The sequence below is a fragment of the Equus asinus genome, chromosome 2 (genome assembly GCF_041296235.1).
Source record: "Equus asinus isolate D_3611 breed Donkey chromosome 2, EquAss-T2T_v2, whole genome shotgun sequence".
NCBI classification, from domain to species: domain Eukaryota; kingdom Metazoa; phylum Chordata; class Mammalia; order Perissodactyla; family Equidae; genus Equus; species Equus asinus.
The window spans coordinates 4,737,128-4,756,399 of NC_091791.1; positions in this window are offsets into that span (position 1 = coordinate 4,737,128).

Consider the following 19,272-nt stretch of genomic DNA (forward strand, 5'->3'; position numbering starts at 1 on the left):
TTCCCACCCTCAACTCTCGCATTACTGGTACCCCTATCGACCAGCCCATTCTCATGGCCTCCTAAACCTATAGCCTGAAACTTTTTCACAATGTGCATTTCGACAGATGACTCTGTTTCAGAAAGATTGAAGAGAAGCCCTGGGGGTGGGGGTGGGGAGCATCAGAAGTTTTCTGGCTGGTTCTTCTCAACATCCCTGCACACTTAGTGCTCAGGCATCCCTGGGTCAAGGAGACACTGGTAGGGTGGCCCCCTCCTGTCCTGGCCAGAATCCCCTTGGCCATGGATTACTTTGCTGGGGATGCCATAATAAGACCCTCAGACTGGGTGGATTAAACAACAGATATTTATTTTCTCACAATTCTAGAGGCTGGAAGTCCCAGACAAGGATGCCCAGCAGAGTTGGTTCCTTCTGAGGCTTCTCTCTTTGGCTAGCAGATAGTCGTCCTCTCCGTGTGTCCTCACAGGGTCTTCTCTCTCTGTGTGTACATCTGTGTCCTAACCTCCTCTTAAGGACACCAGTCAGAATGGATGAGAGCTCACCATAATTACCTCATTTAGACCTAATCACCTTTCTAAAGACCCTATCTCCAAATGCAGTGACACTGAGTTGTTGGGGGTTAGGACCTCAACTTACAAATTTGGGGAGGACACAATTCAGCCCGTGACAGCCCAGAAGCCACTGCAAGCTTCCATTGATTTCTTTTCTGTCTTCTCTCCTGGGCGTTGTGGTTGGGAATGCTCTCTTCCCTGCCTCCATTTCTCACTCCCTCCTTCTCCCCTTGACCATTAGCTACTGTCCCCCACCTCCTGCCCTACACTGAGAACCACACTCTCTTGAAGGTCATTACTTGTGGACATGTTCAGATCTGAGCATGTATTAATTGTCATTAATAAACCCACAAGTGGGTAGCAGAAGTGAGCAGGAGAGTAAGAAAACTCTGGTGTAGTTGAGGGAGAGAAAGACATATCTTTTGGTGCCCCCGTGATGGAACTGGAAATAATGGACAGACATTAGAAGGAGGCAGACCTTGGCTTGGCAGAAGGGAAGAGGATGTTCAGCATTTTAATGACCCAGCAGTGTAATGAACGAATGCTTCGGAAGTGGGATTCTCCCTGCCACTGAAGAGCTTCAGCATGCCCTGGATTATGGCCTTACCCTCAGAGAAACCAGAAAAGGAATTTTAAAATGCGTGAGAGGCTGAAGAGGAGAACTAGCAGGCGACTCTGGGCCCTGGTGACTTGGTCTCTTACCTTCATCTTCCTCGATCTTCCCTGTCCACAACCTTGCCCCTAGCTCTTGCACACCTGGGCTCTCTCCTCACCTGCACGTCAGTCACCTTGCACTTGCTAGGTCTAAACTCAAACCTTGAACTCATTCACTTAAGTCAAATTGGTAGCCTCTTTAGCCAAGGAGAATCCCTTGGAATGTTCCAGTCGTCCTTGGATATGGGACCAAAGACTAGGGGGGCCAGCATGGAGCTTTCTCTTGCCAGCCTCCTGCTCTGGGGCTTGATTATCTCCTTCATGAATTTTTGAGACAATTTCCTAAATGGTTTCTCTCTCTCCAGTTTCTTATTCTATCACCAGTCATAAATATTACTGATTAATCTTTAAAATTTTAATTGACAAATGAATATGGGAAAATGCTAAGAAGTCAAACCACAGCAAAGGGCATAGCTGGACCCAGGTCCCCCAGCCCTCTCCTAGAGCAGCCCGCTAACTGCTCCATCCGCAGCCTTGTGTTCATCCCCCACTTCAAACCTTCTTGCTGAGATTCTAGCTTCTGAACTGAGGCCCATGAGGCCACTCTGACCAAGCAGAGGGGGCTTTTCTGCTCTGTGGGAGTTCTGACTGCAAACAGCCCGGCACTTCTGGATGTTGCACCCTCGTCTCTGGAACAGGCTGGGGGGCCTTGGTGCATGCGTAGAATGGTCTCTTTGCCTCCATTCTGCCTACAGCATTCTTCCACCTTTCATGACAAGTCAAGGAAGCCGGTGTTCACAATGGCTTTCCTGGTCAATTTGTCCCACTTCTCCTTCGGCTTGGGCCACCTTTATCTCGTGTTGCTGAAATTTGTGTGAGGGGCTCTGCTGTCGCCACCTACTGCCGGCCATGATGTTATATCTTCTCTTTTACCTCTAAGAATCTTGTGCACGTGTGAAATGGGCAAGAAATTCTTGGTGAACAAGCGGAAGCCCAGAACTCCCCATGGTACCCTGCCTAAACTGCTCTGCGCCCTGGTGGCAGCTTGGCGGCTCTTGCTGGGAACTGATTTGGGTGGTGTTCCAGGCAGACAAGGAGCAGGAGACTGGGACTGAAGCACCATCCCCCATAGATCAGCAACAGGGCACTGACTTCCCTCATGTCCAGTCCTGGAGCTGCAGAGGCCATCTGGAAGTGTCTGTGAACTCTGGAAATCAGACAGTGCTGCCGCAGCACCTGCGAGCCTGCGACAGCAAGAGCAGGACAGAAGGACCGTCGTACACCAGCATCACTACATCCAGGGAGCAAGAATGGAGGATGGGAGAGTGGGAAGAGATGGTCTTGCGGGGAGTCTGAAGGGCTACCTCTGCCACAGCATCAGCCAGGCAGGTGAGCAGTCGGACCTGGGGATTCTCCTTCCAATCCCCAGGCACTGAGCACTGGCTGGAAGTAACCCCAAGCAAGCCGATTGCCCCTCCCAGGGGCCAGGATTCTCCTGGCGAATGTAGGAGCGAGTCCACATATACAGCTTAAGCCTCAGAGGTGAAGGGGGCCCAGGAGAGGCCTGAGGCTGAGGATGCCATCCCCCTGACAAACACTCTCACCTTGACCAAACCTTGGCAGACTCCCGAGCTCTCTTCTCAACCAGGCCTCCACCCGCAGAGCGCAGTCTTAACAAGTATGCTGCGAAGTCAGTTTAGCGAGAATGCCCATCCTTGATATCTGATCCAGTCCTCATGTCCCCTTTTGATGTAGGATTCCCAGCCTGCATGAGCGAGCATTCTTGGACCTCTGATGTCCTATCCGAGTAACTTCCCATCCTATGACCCCTCGCTCTGCTCCGCGGCTACAAGCTCCCACTTGTCCTTGCTGGATTTGGAGTTGAGCTGATCTCTCTTCCTGTTGCAATAGAGTCAGCCCTTGTTTTAATAGTCTTGAATAAACTCTTCTTTGCTGTTTCAACAAGTGTTAGAATAATTTCTTCTTTACACCCCTCAGAAAGGGTTTCAGGGACTGAGAGGCCACAGGACAGGTGGTGCCTTTGGGCTAGGGCACCAGAAGCATTCAGCTGATGAAAAGTGGGTATTATGTCCTGGGGCTGCCCTGACAAAGTGCCACAAATGGCGTAGGGAGCCAGAGGCCGGAAGACCGAAATCAAGGTGTCAGCAGGTCGGTTCCTCCTGGAGGCTCTGAAGGAGACTGTCTCTGCCTCTCTCCCAGCTTCTGGTGGCTTCCAGCTATCCTTGGCATCCTTGACTTGTAGACACGTCACTCCAATTTGTAAAACCATACACTTTCTTTTTAAAAGTTTGAAACCACTGAAGCCTGGGTGGATTCTGTAGGACACAGCCGAAGGCATGAGATCAGGAGGAAAACACATCCAGAGGACCGCTGTCCCGGTGAGGCCTGATGCCAGTGCTCCATGTGCTCTGGTGACTCTAAGACTAACGGCACGTCCACTATAAATGCAGACGCAGGAAAACTAAGAGGCGGCTGGAATCCTAATCGAAGGATGCCTTCTCCTGTTAATACATGTATGGGATCGAAAGCAGGCAAAATCGAAATTGGGGCATGGGTGTAAATTGGCCTTGTTTCAGGGAATAGTGCTTCAGGGCGCCCTGCAGAAGTCAGGAAAGCTCTCTCTCAGCAATACCAGCGGTCCCTTCGTCTCTGCAGCACTTTCCAGACTCCGAAGGCCTTTCACTTCATGTCTCACTTGAGCTTCGCACAGTCCTGTGACAGGAGCAGGCAGGAGCCCCACTTCCTCCTGGGGGAGTCTCAGGGCCTAACTTACGCAAAGGACAGGAGGTGACATGTTTAAGGTCACAAGACTGTTGAGCAAAGGTATCAGGGCCGGAGTCCCAGCTCTGGGCTGCTATCTCCTATGTAACACTTATTCACAAAGAACCTAGGCCTCCTGGCAAATGAGGCCATTGAGGGCATAATAAGATCAGAGACCACTCTTTGTCCTGCAGGTGAGAAATGGTGGATCCTTTCCACACAAGTATTTTTTGTCTAATTTATCTAATTTTATTCTCATGCTATCTCTAGGCATAGCTAATTATAATTAAATAATGAAACCACTGGAAACTCTAGACTAGGTGCCAGCTGTTGGGAGGTAGTTAATGTACATAATTTCTAGTCCTGACAATAACTCTGCCGTTGGGGTTGAAATATCTCCATTTAACAGAGGAGAAAACCGAGGCGGCTGAATCCATTTTCCTGATTCACTGTACTTACAACTGTCAGAACTCGATAAAAATTAAGAGCCATTTCACTTTGATAGCTGAGTTTTTTCTGCCACCCTCACAGACACACCCAGAAATAATGTTTAGCCAAATGCCTGGGCACTGCATGATGCAGTCAAGTTGACACTTGAAATTAGTCATCACAGAGCTGAAACCTTGAAAACGCTGGGCCCACATTCCCATCAGGTAAACACTTGGGTGGAAACAATCCCTTACTTGGGGCATTTGGCCTCTGTCGGCCCATGACCCCGCCAGCCCTTCCTCTCCAACCTCAAGCCCTAGTTGGTTTCACTAACTCATCTTACCCGGCTGCCCCTGTGCATATTTGACTTTATGATCCCCACTATGAAATAAGTAAATATGCTCTATTTTTAAATTGGCTTAATATAGCAAAATAAAACATATATTTGAACATGGGTTAGGATGATTCACCTGAGTATATTTCAAATGAATAATTAACTCGATCTGTACGTTGGCTTAAACCCTTTGCGATCCAGCAGGTGCGTTGCGTTTGGAAGTCCTTGCCTATGGTTCTTACTCTTCCTGATATTCTGGGAAGCGGCAGAGCCAGTTCCGTTTGAGTTTGAGTGAAACAGGGTGAGAAAGGGTGATGCAGAGCTTTGAACGCTCCCTGTTGTCTTCTTGCCCTTGACGCGCCCTCCCGGCCCCGGCCCTCACCTCTTCAACAGCACAGTAGCAATCCTGTACAGCAGCACAAAAAATTCCAGATGGGTTGGGGTTCTTTTTGCCCACTTGGAGGCTTACCAGCAAATTAATTATGCTCTCAAAATCACAGTTAGGAGCCTGGTTCTTTACCACCATTTATTCTTTCCCCACATTTTGCATGATGGATTTTTTATGGCCCTCAGGTTCGTAATATCTCCCCTGGCCAATCCTCCGCTCCCCCTTCTGGTACCAGGCAACGGTAGGACTCCGTGAAGATTGCTGAATAAAAGAATGAAGGAACAAGGCAATGATTCCCCTTTCAATGCTGGTCAACACAGATGGACAAAGAATAAAATGAAAACAGCTTTCAGAAGTTTTTCCAACAATGAGTAAAAAGTTCTAAATCAGCTTGGACTTTCCTATTCTTTCACTGAACCGTGATTGAGGACTTTCTCTCATCTGGGTCTGGATTTCTTAGAAAGAAGTTGGGGAGGAGCAGGGGAGAGGGAGATGACTTAGACATAGGCCCTGTCCTTAAGGGGCCCAGAGTCAGAAGAGGTGAGTATGGGAGGTGAGTATATGAGAAGTGAGTATGAAACGTGAGTATAAAAGGTGAGCGTATGGGAAGTGAGTATGGGGGGTGAGCATGGGAGATGAGAATATGGGAGGTGAATATGTGGGAAGTAATTATTGAAGGGAAGTATGGGAAGTGACTATAGGAGGTGAGGAGGTAAGTACAGAAGGTGAGTATGGGAGGTGAGTATCTAGGAGGTAATTATAGGAGATAAGTATGGGAGGTGAGCATGGGAGATAAGTATGGAAGGTGAGTTTAGAAGGTGAGGAGTATGGGACATGAGTAAATGAGAGATAATTATAGGAGGTGATTGTAGGAGGGGAATATGGAGGTGAGTATAGGAAGTGAGTATATACTGATAATACTCGGATGAGGGATGTTATTGAAGAATGTACCACTGGGATTATCACTCACTCACTTGGAGGTCTCCAGGAGGCTTGGAAATGTAGTGGTGAATGAGCTGTGTCTGGAGGGATGGACATCTCCTTGCCAGGGGACACTGTTTTGTACTTCTCTTGTCTATCTGGGTAAGAGCAGGGCCACATCCAAGAGAAAGTGGACAAACAGTTCTGGGAGAAAAGTAGGAGTGGTGATGTGGTCATTCTCGTGAAACCGTGGTTTTCAAAAGAATGGAATGAAACCAACATGAGGGTGAAAAGTCCAAACAAGATTGCTTATCATTTTTAAGTTTATGAAGAGTGAGAATGAAAGGATCATCTTTGTTTACCTTTTGAGGCCCAGAAGAACACTGATATAGCAGAAGAGAAGAGGCTCTGAGGGTAGCAACGGGCAGAGGAGAAAAGCCATGAGAATAGAGCTCTCTCTACTCCCATCCGTGGCATCCTTGGAATCAGGCCCGGAAGTCCCCGGTGGATTGTCTCGTAGAGCATCCACATTCAGCCAGTCTGTCCTCGGGTCTGTGGAGGGCAGTGTTGTGTCTTCACCCTTATCCCTGGGAGCCTGAGCCTTCAGCCTCTTGGCTCCTATGGCAACCATCCCCAGGAAATGTGCTTCGTAAGCTCTCTGCACCCTCACCATCAGCCTATGTCTCCTATGCCCAGCAAGGCTTGTGCTGAAGCTTCTAGATTATGAGGGGTCCTTTGAGTGGGGCAAGGGTAGTCTGCAGCCTCAGTCCCCATGGGCCATGGGCATGGTTCCAGATTCTATGGTGAAGAAGGGATCAGCCCTCCAATGGCCACTGCTAGGACCCAAGAAGCCCAGTGCTCCATATGGCTGTCCTCTTGAGAAGCACTTGGTAGTACCCAGGGCCCTCGTAGCACTGGGGAGGGTCAGAACCCTGCATCCCCCCAGTGCTTCGATTGGGCATGAAATCCTGTGCAAAACTCCATGAAATGTTGGTTCCAATCACGGGCCCGTTAGCTGTGGCCATCTTGGCAGAGCTCTCCAGGACCACAGCCAAGATGCTGAGTATAATCCACGTGTTCTGAAAATCCCAACCTTTAAAATCCATTCCGAAGATGTGATTTAATTAAATGCTATGTGCTTGAAACCGGTTCAAATTAGTTTATCCATTTCTGACGGTGGTTTCCCACGTGAGCACACGTATTAACGATGCAGAATGTATGCACCGTTAGCATTCGAGGATAAAATACTTTTATGCTATTTAGAATTTAAAAAATAAAATAAAATGACTGCCCTTAAATTGGTAAGCCAATTCCAGCCACCATAAAGTCTTAAAAAGCCAGACATCTTCTAAAACACTTTTATGAGAGCACATGGTGAAACTGCTGCAAATATTATTGTTTGTGAATAAAATGTAAATTAGTGCTTTTGTGTTCACCTGTAAGGTTTTTTTTAAAGCCAGTGATTGCATTTGAAATCTGCAATTCTCAACAAAAAGAGAAAAGTTCAGTGCTGATTGCTGGCTATTTGGACCTCCCAGCGCAAACATTAACTGGCTGAGAGACGCTCTGGAATGTAATGAAGGGAACAATACTGGGATGAGAGCCAAGTGCAGCAACCCTGGCGCCGGGAACCAGGGGATTTGCCGCCCGGTAATAGGAGCTGAACGGGGCCCAGCACTTCTGTTAGACTGGAAATGACATACTGTGATCCTTGACTTAGCCAAAGGGATTTTAAATGGAGGGAAGAGCTGGCAAGACAGAATCGCCTGCACTTTTCACAGTGTTTTCTAAAACAAGCAGAGGAAATAAGGGGAAAAGACTGAAGTCTATTACATTTGATCCAGTTAAGTCAAGAGTGGAAGCTTTTTAACTGCTGTTATTATTTTTTTGTACTTTCTCATCATGTCCCACCACCCAGAAAGCACAGACGCAAAGCAGAAACTTGAAACTGCTTCCATTCAAGCAGAAGGGCACCCCAACATCGCGTTATTGACAGGAGGTCTAAACTGTGGCAGCTGCAGAAATTGTACAGTTGAAGTTCAGTTCCCTGGGGTGGGAACAATATCCTGATGGTATGAATTCTGTTTGGAATTGTTAAAATAAGGAAAGGTTAGGGGGCTGAGTCAGGGACCTGCCTTTTCTTCCTGGGAACAAAGAAAGATCTCCTGTCTTCCTTGGTGTCCTTGGAATGTCATTTACAACCTTTTGAAACTGTATCTGATTATCCATGTGGCAATTAATCATAATTAAGCAGGCCTGAGGTTTGGAGAGGTACAGAGAAGGTGGCTAAGAGCCGGCTTTGGTCCTGAGAGAAACCCCTATCCCTGTTTTTGGCCGCAAAATCTCTCTTTTGGAGCCGTGAGAAAGCGAGGCAAGGCTGAGGGAGGGACGGGGGCCGGGGGAGTGAAGGTGGAGAAAATTCGAGGGGGTGGGGAGTCTCAGGCTTCTTTCTTGTACCTTTCCCTTTCTTTGGCGATCACAGCTCCTCACCAAGTTCCAACACATTGGAAGCCAGGTAACAAATTACCTTTTTAATGCCAAGTGATTTGGATCCATTCTTACAAACCAGATTTTTTCAATTTATTACAGGAAAACATTCAATCATTATATGCTGGCACTGGGTCTGGGGCACATGGAATTCTCCTCTACCCGCTCCACCCCCAACGAGCATTTTAAAAGCTTAGCAAGCCCAGAATGCCTTCTTATTAAAATTTTTTATACATTTATAATTAAAACACGGGGCTGGCATTCGAATCGTTTTAACAGATGTAATCGGACACGCAAGGCTTTCCGAGCCCAGGTCAGGACAGAGACAATGGCTGCTTTAACTCCGGACTTCGGCTCGGGTTTCTGTTTGCACATGGGCCCAATTTGTACCATTTATGATTAGGTTTAAGTAAGTTGATGTGCTATTTATTTAGGAGAATTGCCATCTCAGAATATTACCATATTCCCTCTACAACTGCGTTGCTGTGTGGCGGTTGCCTGAGATTGCATCATTACTGTACAGAATGTAGTCCCGTCTCGTCAGAAACGGCCACTGCAGAAGGGCCTGGCTTTCCTGGTGACTTACCAAGGTCATGATGCCAGTTGTTTGTGTGTTCTGTTTACAGAGAGAGCTACAACTTGGATTCTAGACCCTGAGACCTTGTGTATAGCTGGGCCGGCACAAAAGAGGTTGAAGTCGCTCTGAAATTGAAGTCACTTCAAGGCTGCACTGTTCATTGACTGTCTCTGAGGTACACGGTAGAGAGAGCAACAAGAGAGAGCCTTCTGCCTTCAGGGGCCCTCAGGGATGCTAACCCCGCACTACAGGGGAAGAAAGATTCTGCCCAGCTGGGCAGATGAATGGACAATTTTTTCTCTCTTCTTGACACCACGTTAATCTAAGAAGCTTTGCAATATTGATCAGTGCAAACCAAGATGGCCCATTTCTCACACTGCATCCACTCTACTGATAAGTCAGTGCCCTTGTATTAAATTTTACTTCTATAGGCAACAAGATAAAGTCTCCGTTCCTCGGCGGTCCAACCCCCACCACGTGGAGTTCTTCTTCCCTTACCTGACTCCCCCGTGGGCTGCTTTCCAGCCCCACCCGGTTCTCCTTCGTGAACTCCAAGGCTCAGCCGTCCTGCTCTACTCAGTGAACGTTCTTCCTAGCTCCCTGCATTTGCTCATGCTCTTCCCATGCTCTTCCTTTTTTCCAAGAGCCCCACCCCCAAATTCAAACCTGCCTCCTCCAAAAGTTTCCTTTGCACACAGCTAGAAACTAGAAGCAACCTCTCCCTTCATCAAGTTTCCAAAACCCTCATCTGACTTTCACCTCTGTGGAGTGGCTGGCCTCAGCACGCTTTTTTCCGTGTGGATGTAGTGTGGCCCTTCACGAGGGACATTCACACACCTATTTCTTTTACCCGGTCAGGTAGGCATCATTAGTCCCAGTTCACTCACAGACTCTCTGCACTTTGATTTCATCAAATGATTTTCTCAGGCAGCTGATGTGGGAGGGGAAAGCTAGATAACAAGCGTGTGTCTTGTGTCCACAGACCAGAACCTCTCAGCTGTTTCACACCAAGTTCGTGCCCAAGGCCACTCCCATCCTTCCTGATTACAAGGTGCCTAAGGGGCTTTCATGAGTCCAGGTTGCGTTTCTCTTTGTCTTTGTGTAGGGCCAAGCACACAGTAGGTGCACATATATCTGTGTCAACCAAGGGAGCTGGCTCCCGCTGCAAATTGTCTAGCTGTGGGCTCCCTCTCCTCAGCCACAGCCAGCTTCAGTGCCCACCCCATAGTACTCCACCTCCCAGGCTCCTTTGCCCACCTATGGCCAAACTCCATTCAATTACCCTCCGTCCCTTGTCGGGTAAGGTGCCTGCTGGAGAAACGGCAGGATTGCTGACGGATGTGGTACCAGGGTTTGTGATTTTAAAAAGCTGCTTTTCACTTTGAGAAAATCCCTGGTCCCCAGACTCCTCTCTTGTTCCCCTTCATATATGGTTTAACACGTGATCAGCAGCTGGAAATCACATAAAGATAAATTAATAACCACGATTCAGATGCTTTCCAAAAGAAACAGTTATGGTAGGAAAAAAAGAAAACAGAAGTATGACTCATTCTCTCTGGCTCTTACTACTTCCCATTTTCCTAAAGATAATTACTGTGTTGTTTGCCTTTTTAAGTCTTAAAAACAGATAAGATAAACATTTTCGGGGAGAGGGGGAAATATTAGATTTTTAAAAGGGGGTTTGGGGCTCTATTTTATTGCCATAGGGATCTGGAATCTCCATTTTATCTCTGGAGATGGATTTTTTCAACACTATTATGCAAATGGTTGTTCTGGCACCTCCTTTCCTTCTGGTGGGTTTGGAATGTTCCAGGCTGAGAGGATGCATGGGCGCACAGCACTGGAAACCCCAAGCCCCCTCTGTCCGGCACCCTAAGGAAAAACAGGCAGGTGTAGCTGAAGAGTTGCAGTGAATTAAAAGCCCCAAGTGGATATATCCCAGGCTAGGGAGCTTCTATCACAGGGACAAATTCTAAATGTCGCATGTGAGCCAGGCATCCGCATTTGCATCCAAGTGCCCTTCTCAGTGCAGAAATGAAGGGTCTCTCATTTATCCAGCATCAAAGGTCTGAGCAATTGTCCATATATTTAGCAGCAAGTAAGGCCCCAAATCTAGACTCAGACGTTGTCCAGAACACTATCAGTGAACCATGCCTCCAAACTGTCTGCCTTCCTTCCTTTGTCTAAATGGGGACCATACAGTGAAACATGTGTCTGGAAGTTATCTTTGGATAATCCCAAAGATCCTCAGTGGTTACCACTGCTGGGCTGTGGGCTTCTCCCTTGCAACCCAGCCCCGTGGTTTAGAAGAGGGCTGTTACTTGTAGGAGATGGGATATTGACGCTCCTCCCTCACCGCTGCCCACCCCTACCATATTGGTCATTATGTGGCTTCACTTTCTAGGAAACAAACGAGACTTGGCAAATGGTATCATCTGCAAGCTGTAAAGCGAGCCGGTAGGAATGCTCTCATTGGTGCGGAGCTGTTATTTACAAAGCAACGCTCTGGTCTCATTCACTCAACAGACACTCAAGGACACTGGCCCTGTGCAGGGCCCCAAATAAAGCACAGCGAAGAGAGTCTCTGAGCAGTAAAGGGGATGAGCCAGCTTCCTGCAAAGGAAAGAGCCAAGGTTGTTCATGGAACACTGCTCCACAGGCTTCTCATGTATTGACCCCTTTAATCCCCACAGCCACCAAGGAGACAGAGAACAGCGTTACCCATGATTCCCTGTTGAGGAAACTGAGGCACTGACTGGTTGACCAGGAGCCCAAGGTGGGGCAAGGAGTCCAACGCCAGACCCAGTTAGTATCTTCCACGTTTCATTGTCTCACAGGTCGGATACGATTCTGTTCATTCCTGTGGTGACTTTTATGAGTTTTTGTCTATATGTTTTGCTGTATCAGCTGGTAATTTTTCGAGTATCTGCATTAAATTTAAGCAAAATATATCTACCACTATTGCTAAGAGTAAATTAATTACCACTGGGGACAGAACTAATAGAGCTGGTTGGGGGTGGGTGGAAACAAGTTAGATATGCTTGGAAGGCAAATTTGATTCCGTTTGCTTTCTGACCCTTCTCTTTCTTTTTGTGGCTTCCATTTCTCTCCCTCCAATTTAAGCTTGAAATTCCAGCTTGCATATACTTTTCATCCCTAGATTCAGGAACAGCAAGAAAGAACAAAGGACAACAGAGGAAAGGCAAAGTGGGGTGTGTCCGTGAGATGTCCTTGCCATCCTTCTGGGTAACTCCCCTCAGGAAATCCATGAGGCTCCCCAGGCAGTGAAGCCCCAAAGGGAAACAGACATCACACAGGTCATCGAGACTCCTAGAGAGAAACATTATAGCAGGTGGATGGGTGGCATGAGAAAGGGGCAAGAGAGGCTGCCTAAAAAGTCAGACACTCTTGACTGTGAAAAGGAGAACAAAGAAACCTAGGCCATGTGTCCTGACCATTGACAGAGCCATCTCTGAGACACCTTTGGGAGGGTCTGCATGGGGATGGCTTCCCCAAGTTGTTTCTGTTCTCTGAGCTTTGAGCCAAGGCCTCTGATGTGCTCTGTGGGCTTCTGCCACCGTTACAGGTGCATGTGTCCAGGAGGGGGCAGAGTGGGAAGGCTGATGCTGGGGCCAGCCTCACGGTTGCAAACACAACTCCAGTGTACACAGCAGGAGCCCACAGCCAGAACCTGTTTTTCTGCCCCTGCAACCTTCCTTTTATCAACTGCATTTGAAAAAACTCAACTTCAGGAATGATTCCTCCTGTCCGATGTGAGACTTAATTGCTTGAGAGAAATTCTGAACATGTAGCTTTTGTAGATTTTGAATCATAAATATCAGAAGCCTCATCTCCCCTCTTCCCCGTTTCTAGTGTGCACCAACGTGAACCTTATGCAGATTTAAACAGAAACCCCGTTTCCTGGACATTTGAGTTCATTAAACTTTGGACAAATATAACATTTTGTCTCTGGGAGTTAAAAACAAATCTTAACTGACCCATAAAAAAGACTCAAAAAACTCTGAAAATCCAAAGAAGTATTAAAATCACTATTTTAATGCAATCATTATTCAGAACTCAGAAACATAAGGATGACATTTCCCACATTTATTATAATGGATGGGGAAGTTTTTGGCAGATGTGTTTTTCAGGAAGCAATTTTTTAAAGAAATCCTGAGATGGTTCTAAGCGCGAGCGTACACGCTCTTACAGGTTCTGGATCTGTCACCCGCCCATAAAACATTGCGCTGCTCTCCGTTTTCTCCCCCCTAAAAGATGTGAAACTCGTTGCTGTTCTGAGAGCTGCAGATGAGGCGCAGGTGCACCTTGATTGTCGATGCTTTGCGCCCTCATAACAATCGCGCGGGCCTTGTCTTTCCAAGTAGTTTATGTTTCAAGTAAAACATGGGGTGAGCTGGCTAAGTCTTAAGGGATGGGGAGGAGTTCCAGAGCTGTTCACGCCTTAGCCATAATCCTGCAATATATTAGGAAGAAAGTACAAAACCATATGCTAGGGAGGAGGCAGGGCTCCTTGGCCGGCTCATTCATCACATTTCCAGCCCACACCCCAGGGAAGGCCCTGCCACTGGGTCTTCTCCAAGGCCTCTGTACGACCAAGACATTTTCCCACACTGGTTCCCTTCTTTAATTGTGAATGTAAAGTCAGCACAGGAAAGTTCCCTATTTTTGGCTCTCTGGATCAGATGGCAGGGAAAGGAAATTGACCTGATCTGGACGGATTGGGGATTTATTTGCTTTCAAACAATCAGTTAACACAAAGAAGAAAATTTTCCAAAATCACGGAACATGTACATTTTGCTCTGGGGAAGTTTTAAACGTCAGGAATGAAATTCCACCTGGGACCGAGAGGAGCCAGTTTCAGCGCAGGGGTTGTGGGTGGGAGATGCACCGATGTTCCCGGGAAACCAAGATTCCCAGATTTAGTGCATGTTGCAAAGTCACCAAATCCTGGTAATCGTTTCTAACTATGTGTTTAATGCGCTGTCACTTGGTCTGCGAAGGATGAGCCTTTTTGAGCCATCCGTTTTGGATGATGTGCTGACACGCTAGATATTTATGTCAACAACAACAACACCCTTTTTTCTCTTCTTTAATTGAAAGTTTTGAAACGAATCACTCTTGTGGGGAAAATGTGGCAACAATTCCAGAGAAACACAAAAGCACATTTTATATTCATTCTCTGACTAAATGAAAATTCTTTGGGGAGTGGAAATGGAAGTGCATAGAACATTCTTTGGAAGTGAAAACCCTCATTTCCTCAACTGATAAATGAGGCTGCCAATGTCACACCATCCTGGAGCAGATGGGCCCTGGACCCATTGCTTCCCCAAAGCACTGTGTGACTTCCAGGGTGCAACTCACCTGTGGGACCTTTGTCCCCTTGTCTGAAGCTTTGGGAATTATGTTAGATTTAGCTTTACCTAAGCTTAGTGTGTGTGTGGATTACTGACTCCCTGGGATGTTATTAGGTGTTCTGTGTTTTTTTTTTTTAAAGAAAAAAGCAAGCTCTGAGATTGATTAGTATTAGAAAACGCTGATTAAATAACATCTGTTAATTTACGCCCAAAACATTTGCACATGTTATGACTGGTTGTTAGGCTCCTACTGTGCCAACTCCTAACTGTTAGAAATGTTGATGATGAAAGAATGATATAACTAGTACATTCCCTTCTGTATCCAAACCTCCCACAGATTTTTTAGTTTTAAAAATAAAAGTCTCGGAGAAAGGATTAGGATGAGAACGTCAAATCCATTTAAGTGTACAACTAAGTCCTTTATTTAAATTCACCTGTTGCTTGATGGAATGTAGTTGTTAAGTAGTCCTTTTGTTTAATTTTGACTTGTTTTGTCTTAAGAAGGAGCCACAGAAGCTGTGTTCCAAGTGTTCTTACACACTTGAAAATGTGCGTCTTGCACAATGTACAAGAAACCTTGCAGACAGAATTCTGCCCAGCGTTGGCAGCGAGCGTTGCAAATGAGAAGCAGCTTGAAATTCAGCTTCTCCCTGGATGCTGTTCTAACATAGACTCTTTGGGCTGCAGATAAAATAACTCAAAATATCTCAAACAGAAAAGGGAATTTATTGACTCCATCAGTGACGCCAGTTACATCTGCATCTAAATGCTCAGTAATATCATGAATCTATACTCCTTGAGATATTTTTTATTTTACTTTCACCTGCGTTGGCTTCGTGCTCAGTCTGGCTTCCGCGACATGTGGTTGCAAAAATGATCAGCAGTGGGTCAGCAACTGTCCCAGAAAGAGAACCCAGTTCCAGCAAAAGGCCTGGTGCTGAGCCTCTCTGTGACCTGCAGCCACTCTCCCACCCATCCCCTTGTCAGTGGACAGAATGAACTGATGGGCCAGGCTTGGGGCGCATGCCCAGCCAGAATCAGGAGTGGGGATTCAGCTCTGCTGAGACGCGTGAATTGAGGGTGGCCGGGATCATTCTCCAAATGATATGTATGGGATCACCAGAAGTTTGTAACCTGGAGTTGTTGAGAAATTTTTTGTTTGTCACTTGCTCTATTGAAGATAATAGATTTTCAATTTCCTATATAGTAATCTTTTTGTTGTCTGTTTTTGGTAATTATCCATGGAGATGAGTAAAGTAAAAACGTTTTTACTCTTCAGTCTTTACAGGAAGGTCTCAAGACCTATTTACTGAGGGACTGCTTAGTGATTCAAGCCAGCATGCAGAGCAGCATTAATCGAGACCACCTGCTGAGGCCAGTAATCAGCCATGGAGTCATTAGTACAGGGCTGCGTGGCTGTGGCAGAACCCCCAGGGCTTCCTCTGAAGTGGCCTCTGCAGTTGGTGTTGGCGCTGAGTCTTCTGAGGGCATCCCAGGGAAACTGGAGTAACTGTTCATCACTATGGGACAAAACAGCTTCAGGACCCTTACTTTTTATTTGAGGAGTATTGCATTGCCAGGGGCCCTGCTGGACATACCACAGCCTGAGGAGTGGGACTAACAGAGGCAGCCAGTGGCCTTTACGTGAGGCTGTGCTCGTGTTCCAAAACTATTTTGTGGATCTATGACATTCAAATTTCAAATGATTTGAAGTTTTATTTGTGCTAGTATTAAAGACTGTTCATGACCTATGCTTGCACAAAAACTAAAATCCATAGCAAAACAACATATGTTGCATGACCCCCATTACTTTTAAAACAAACCAAATCTTTCTCTTTCATCATGATGCTAAAAATATAACAAAATTAAATATCCATTTCTGATTTTAGAAAACTACTAAAACAGATTACATGGATATTTGCTAAACATGTTAAAATCATAAAAATATGCAAGTATCACCCTGAGTGGTAAAATAGTCATAAAAAATGACACCCAACAATTATTAATCGAAGTAAAATTTACAAACAGTTGAATGTGTAGTCTTAAGTATACAACTTCATAATTTTGGATAAATGTGCATACCTGTGTAACTAAAACCCTACACTGGATATAGAATTTTTCCATTACTTCAGAAGATTTTCTCTTGCCTCCTTCCAGCTAATTCTCACTTCCACACACAGCTATTGATTTGTTTTGTCTGTTCCCCAACTTCACGTCAACACAATCATTCAGTATGTACTGTTTTGTGTTTACCTTATGTCACTCAACACAATGCTTTTGAAATTCATTCATCCTGCTATATGCATCAATTTTTTTAATGCTTAGTAGTGTTCCATCTTGAGAATATACCACAACTGGTTTGTTCTCTGTTGATGGACATTTGGGTCGTTTCCAGTTTTTGGCTACTGTGAGTGAAGCTGCTATGAACATTCACTTGCAAGTCCTTTCGTGGTCGTGTATATTTTCATTTGTCTTTGGTAAATGCCTAGGAGTGGAACTGCTAGGCGAACAATCAGATAGGTAAATGATTAACTTTATAAGTTACTGCCAAACAGTTTTCCAAAGTGATTGTGTCATCTTTTGATTGTATCATTTTATGCTGCCACCAGCAAATTATCACTCTCAGTCCTGTTGTTCCGCATCTTTACCAACATTTAGTGTCCTTAGTCTTTGTAATGTTAGCCATTCTATAGGATGTGAAGTGGTATTTTGTGTGGATTTTAATACCCTGATAATAAATGATGTCGAGCATCCTTTTATTATATTATATTTTATTAATATACCTTCTCTTGTGAGTATCTACTTCAATCATTTGCTCATTAAAAAAATAGTTGCCATTTGATTGTTGAATTTTATGAGCTCTTTACATATTCTAGATACAAGGACTTTGACAGATACATGTATTGTGAATATTTTTTCCCAGTTTCCTACTTGCCTTTTCATTCTTAGTAGAGTCTCTTGATGAACTGAAGTTGTTAATTTTGATGATGTCCAATTTCCGATTTTTTTCCTTTTGTTTAGTGCTTTTTATGTTTTCTCTAGTAAATCTTTGACTGACTCGAGGTCACAAAGATATTCTCATATTTTCTTCCAGAAATTTGAGTTTTGGCTTTTATGTTTAGAGCTCATCTCAAATTAATTTCTTTTGGTGTGTGAGGAGGAATTAAGGCTTATTTTCCCCCCTTATGTTTATCTAAATGTTCTAACATTATTAGATGAAAAGATCATACTTTCACCATTGAATTACGTTAGGCCTTCATCAGAAGTCACGTATCTGTGGGTCCGCTTCTGGACTTATTCTGCTCCATTGATCTATTTCTCTAACCATATGTCAAAATGACAACATCTTGGTGACTGTAGCTTATAGTAAGTCTTAAAATCAGGTAGTGAAATTTCCCCAAATGTATTTCTCTTTAAGATTGTGTGGGCTATCCCAGGTTCTTTAAATTACTACATAAATTTTAGAATCAGCTTGTTAATATTTTTAAAAATGTTTGCTGGCATTTTGATTAGGATTGCATTGAAACTATGAATCAATTTGGTAGAGAATTGACGTGTGATAATATTTGGTTTTCTAATCCATGAATTTTGTTTCTCTCTCCATTTATTTAGTCTTTAATTTCTCTCAGAAATTATTTTTACAGTTTCAGTACAGAGGTCTGGCGTGGCTGTTATTAAATTTATTCTTAAATATTTTATGTTTTTTGGTGCTTTTATAGATGGCGCTATTTTGTAAACTGTGTCATCTATTTGCATGTGGCTGGTATATCCATAACTCCCGTTGAATTTTTTGATATTGACCTTATCCTGTGATCTTACTCAGTCCACTTACAAGCTCCAGCAGCATGTTTGTAGACTGCTTAGGATTTTCTACATAGATGATCATATTAACTGCAGGTAAAAATAGTTTTATTCTTTCCTTTCTAAAATTTATGGATTTTTGTCTTGCTTCATTGCTCTGTTAACTTGAAGTGATAAGAACAGATGCCGTTGCCTTATATCCATCTTAGAAGGAAAATATTTAACATCTTGCCATTACATGTGATAATAGATGTAGTTTTTTTGTAGATGCTCTTTATCAGAATGAGCAAGTTCTCCGTAGTTTGATGTAGTGATTTTGTCTTATCATGAGTTGGTGTTGAATTTCAACAAATACTCTTTTCTGCATATGATCATATTTTTTCCTTTATTTTGTTAATGTGGTAAATTACAAAGATTGATTTTCAAATGTTAAATTAACCTTGCATTCTTCATGTAAACCTCACTTGCTTAAGACATATTCTTGCATTATGTTCTTTGCATGTTGCTAATTTAATTTCTGTGTGTTTTATTAACTATTTTTATGTGTATATTTATAAAGAATGTTAGTCTTTAATTTACATTTTTTGAAATACTTTTTTCAGCTTTTGATATCAGTTGGACTGGCCTCAAAAGATGAGTTTAGGGTGTGGTTCTTCCTACTTTATTTTTTGAGAGCATTTGTGTATGTCTGGGCTTGTCTCATCCTTAAGTGTTTGGTACAGCGCACCACTGGATCTTGGCTTGCAGATTGTGCATGTGGGGTGGGAAGATTTTTCGTGACAAGTCTAAATGTTTTAATTATTCAGATTTTTAAAATTTTTTCTTCTGTCAGTCTTGCTCAGTTGTGTTTTTAAGAAATTTGTCCATTTCTTCTAATTTGTAGAATTTATTGGCATAAAATTGTTCACAACATTCCCATATTATCCTTTTAATGGCTGTAGCATGAGTAATTACTTAAGGATATCCTCTCCTTC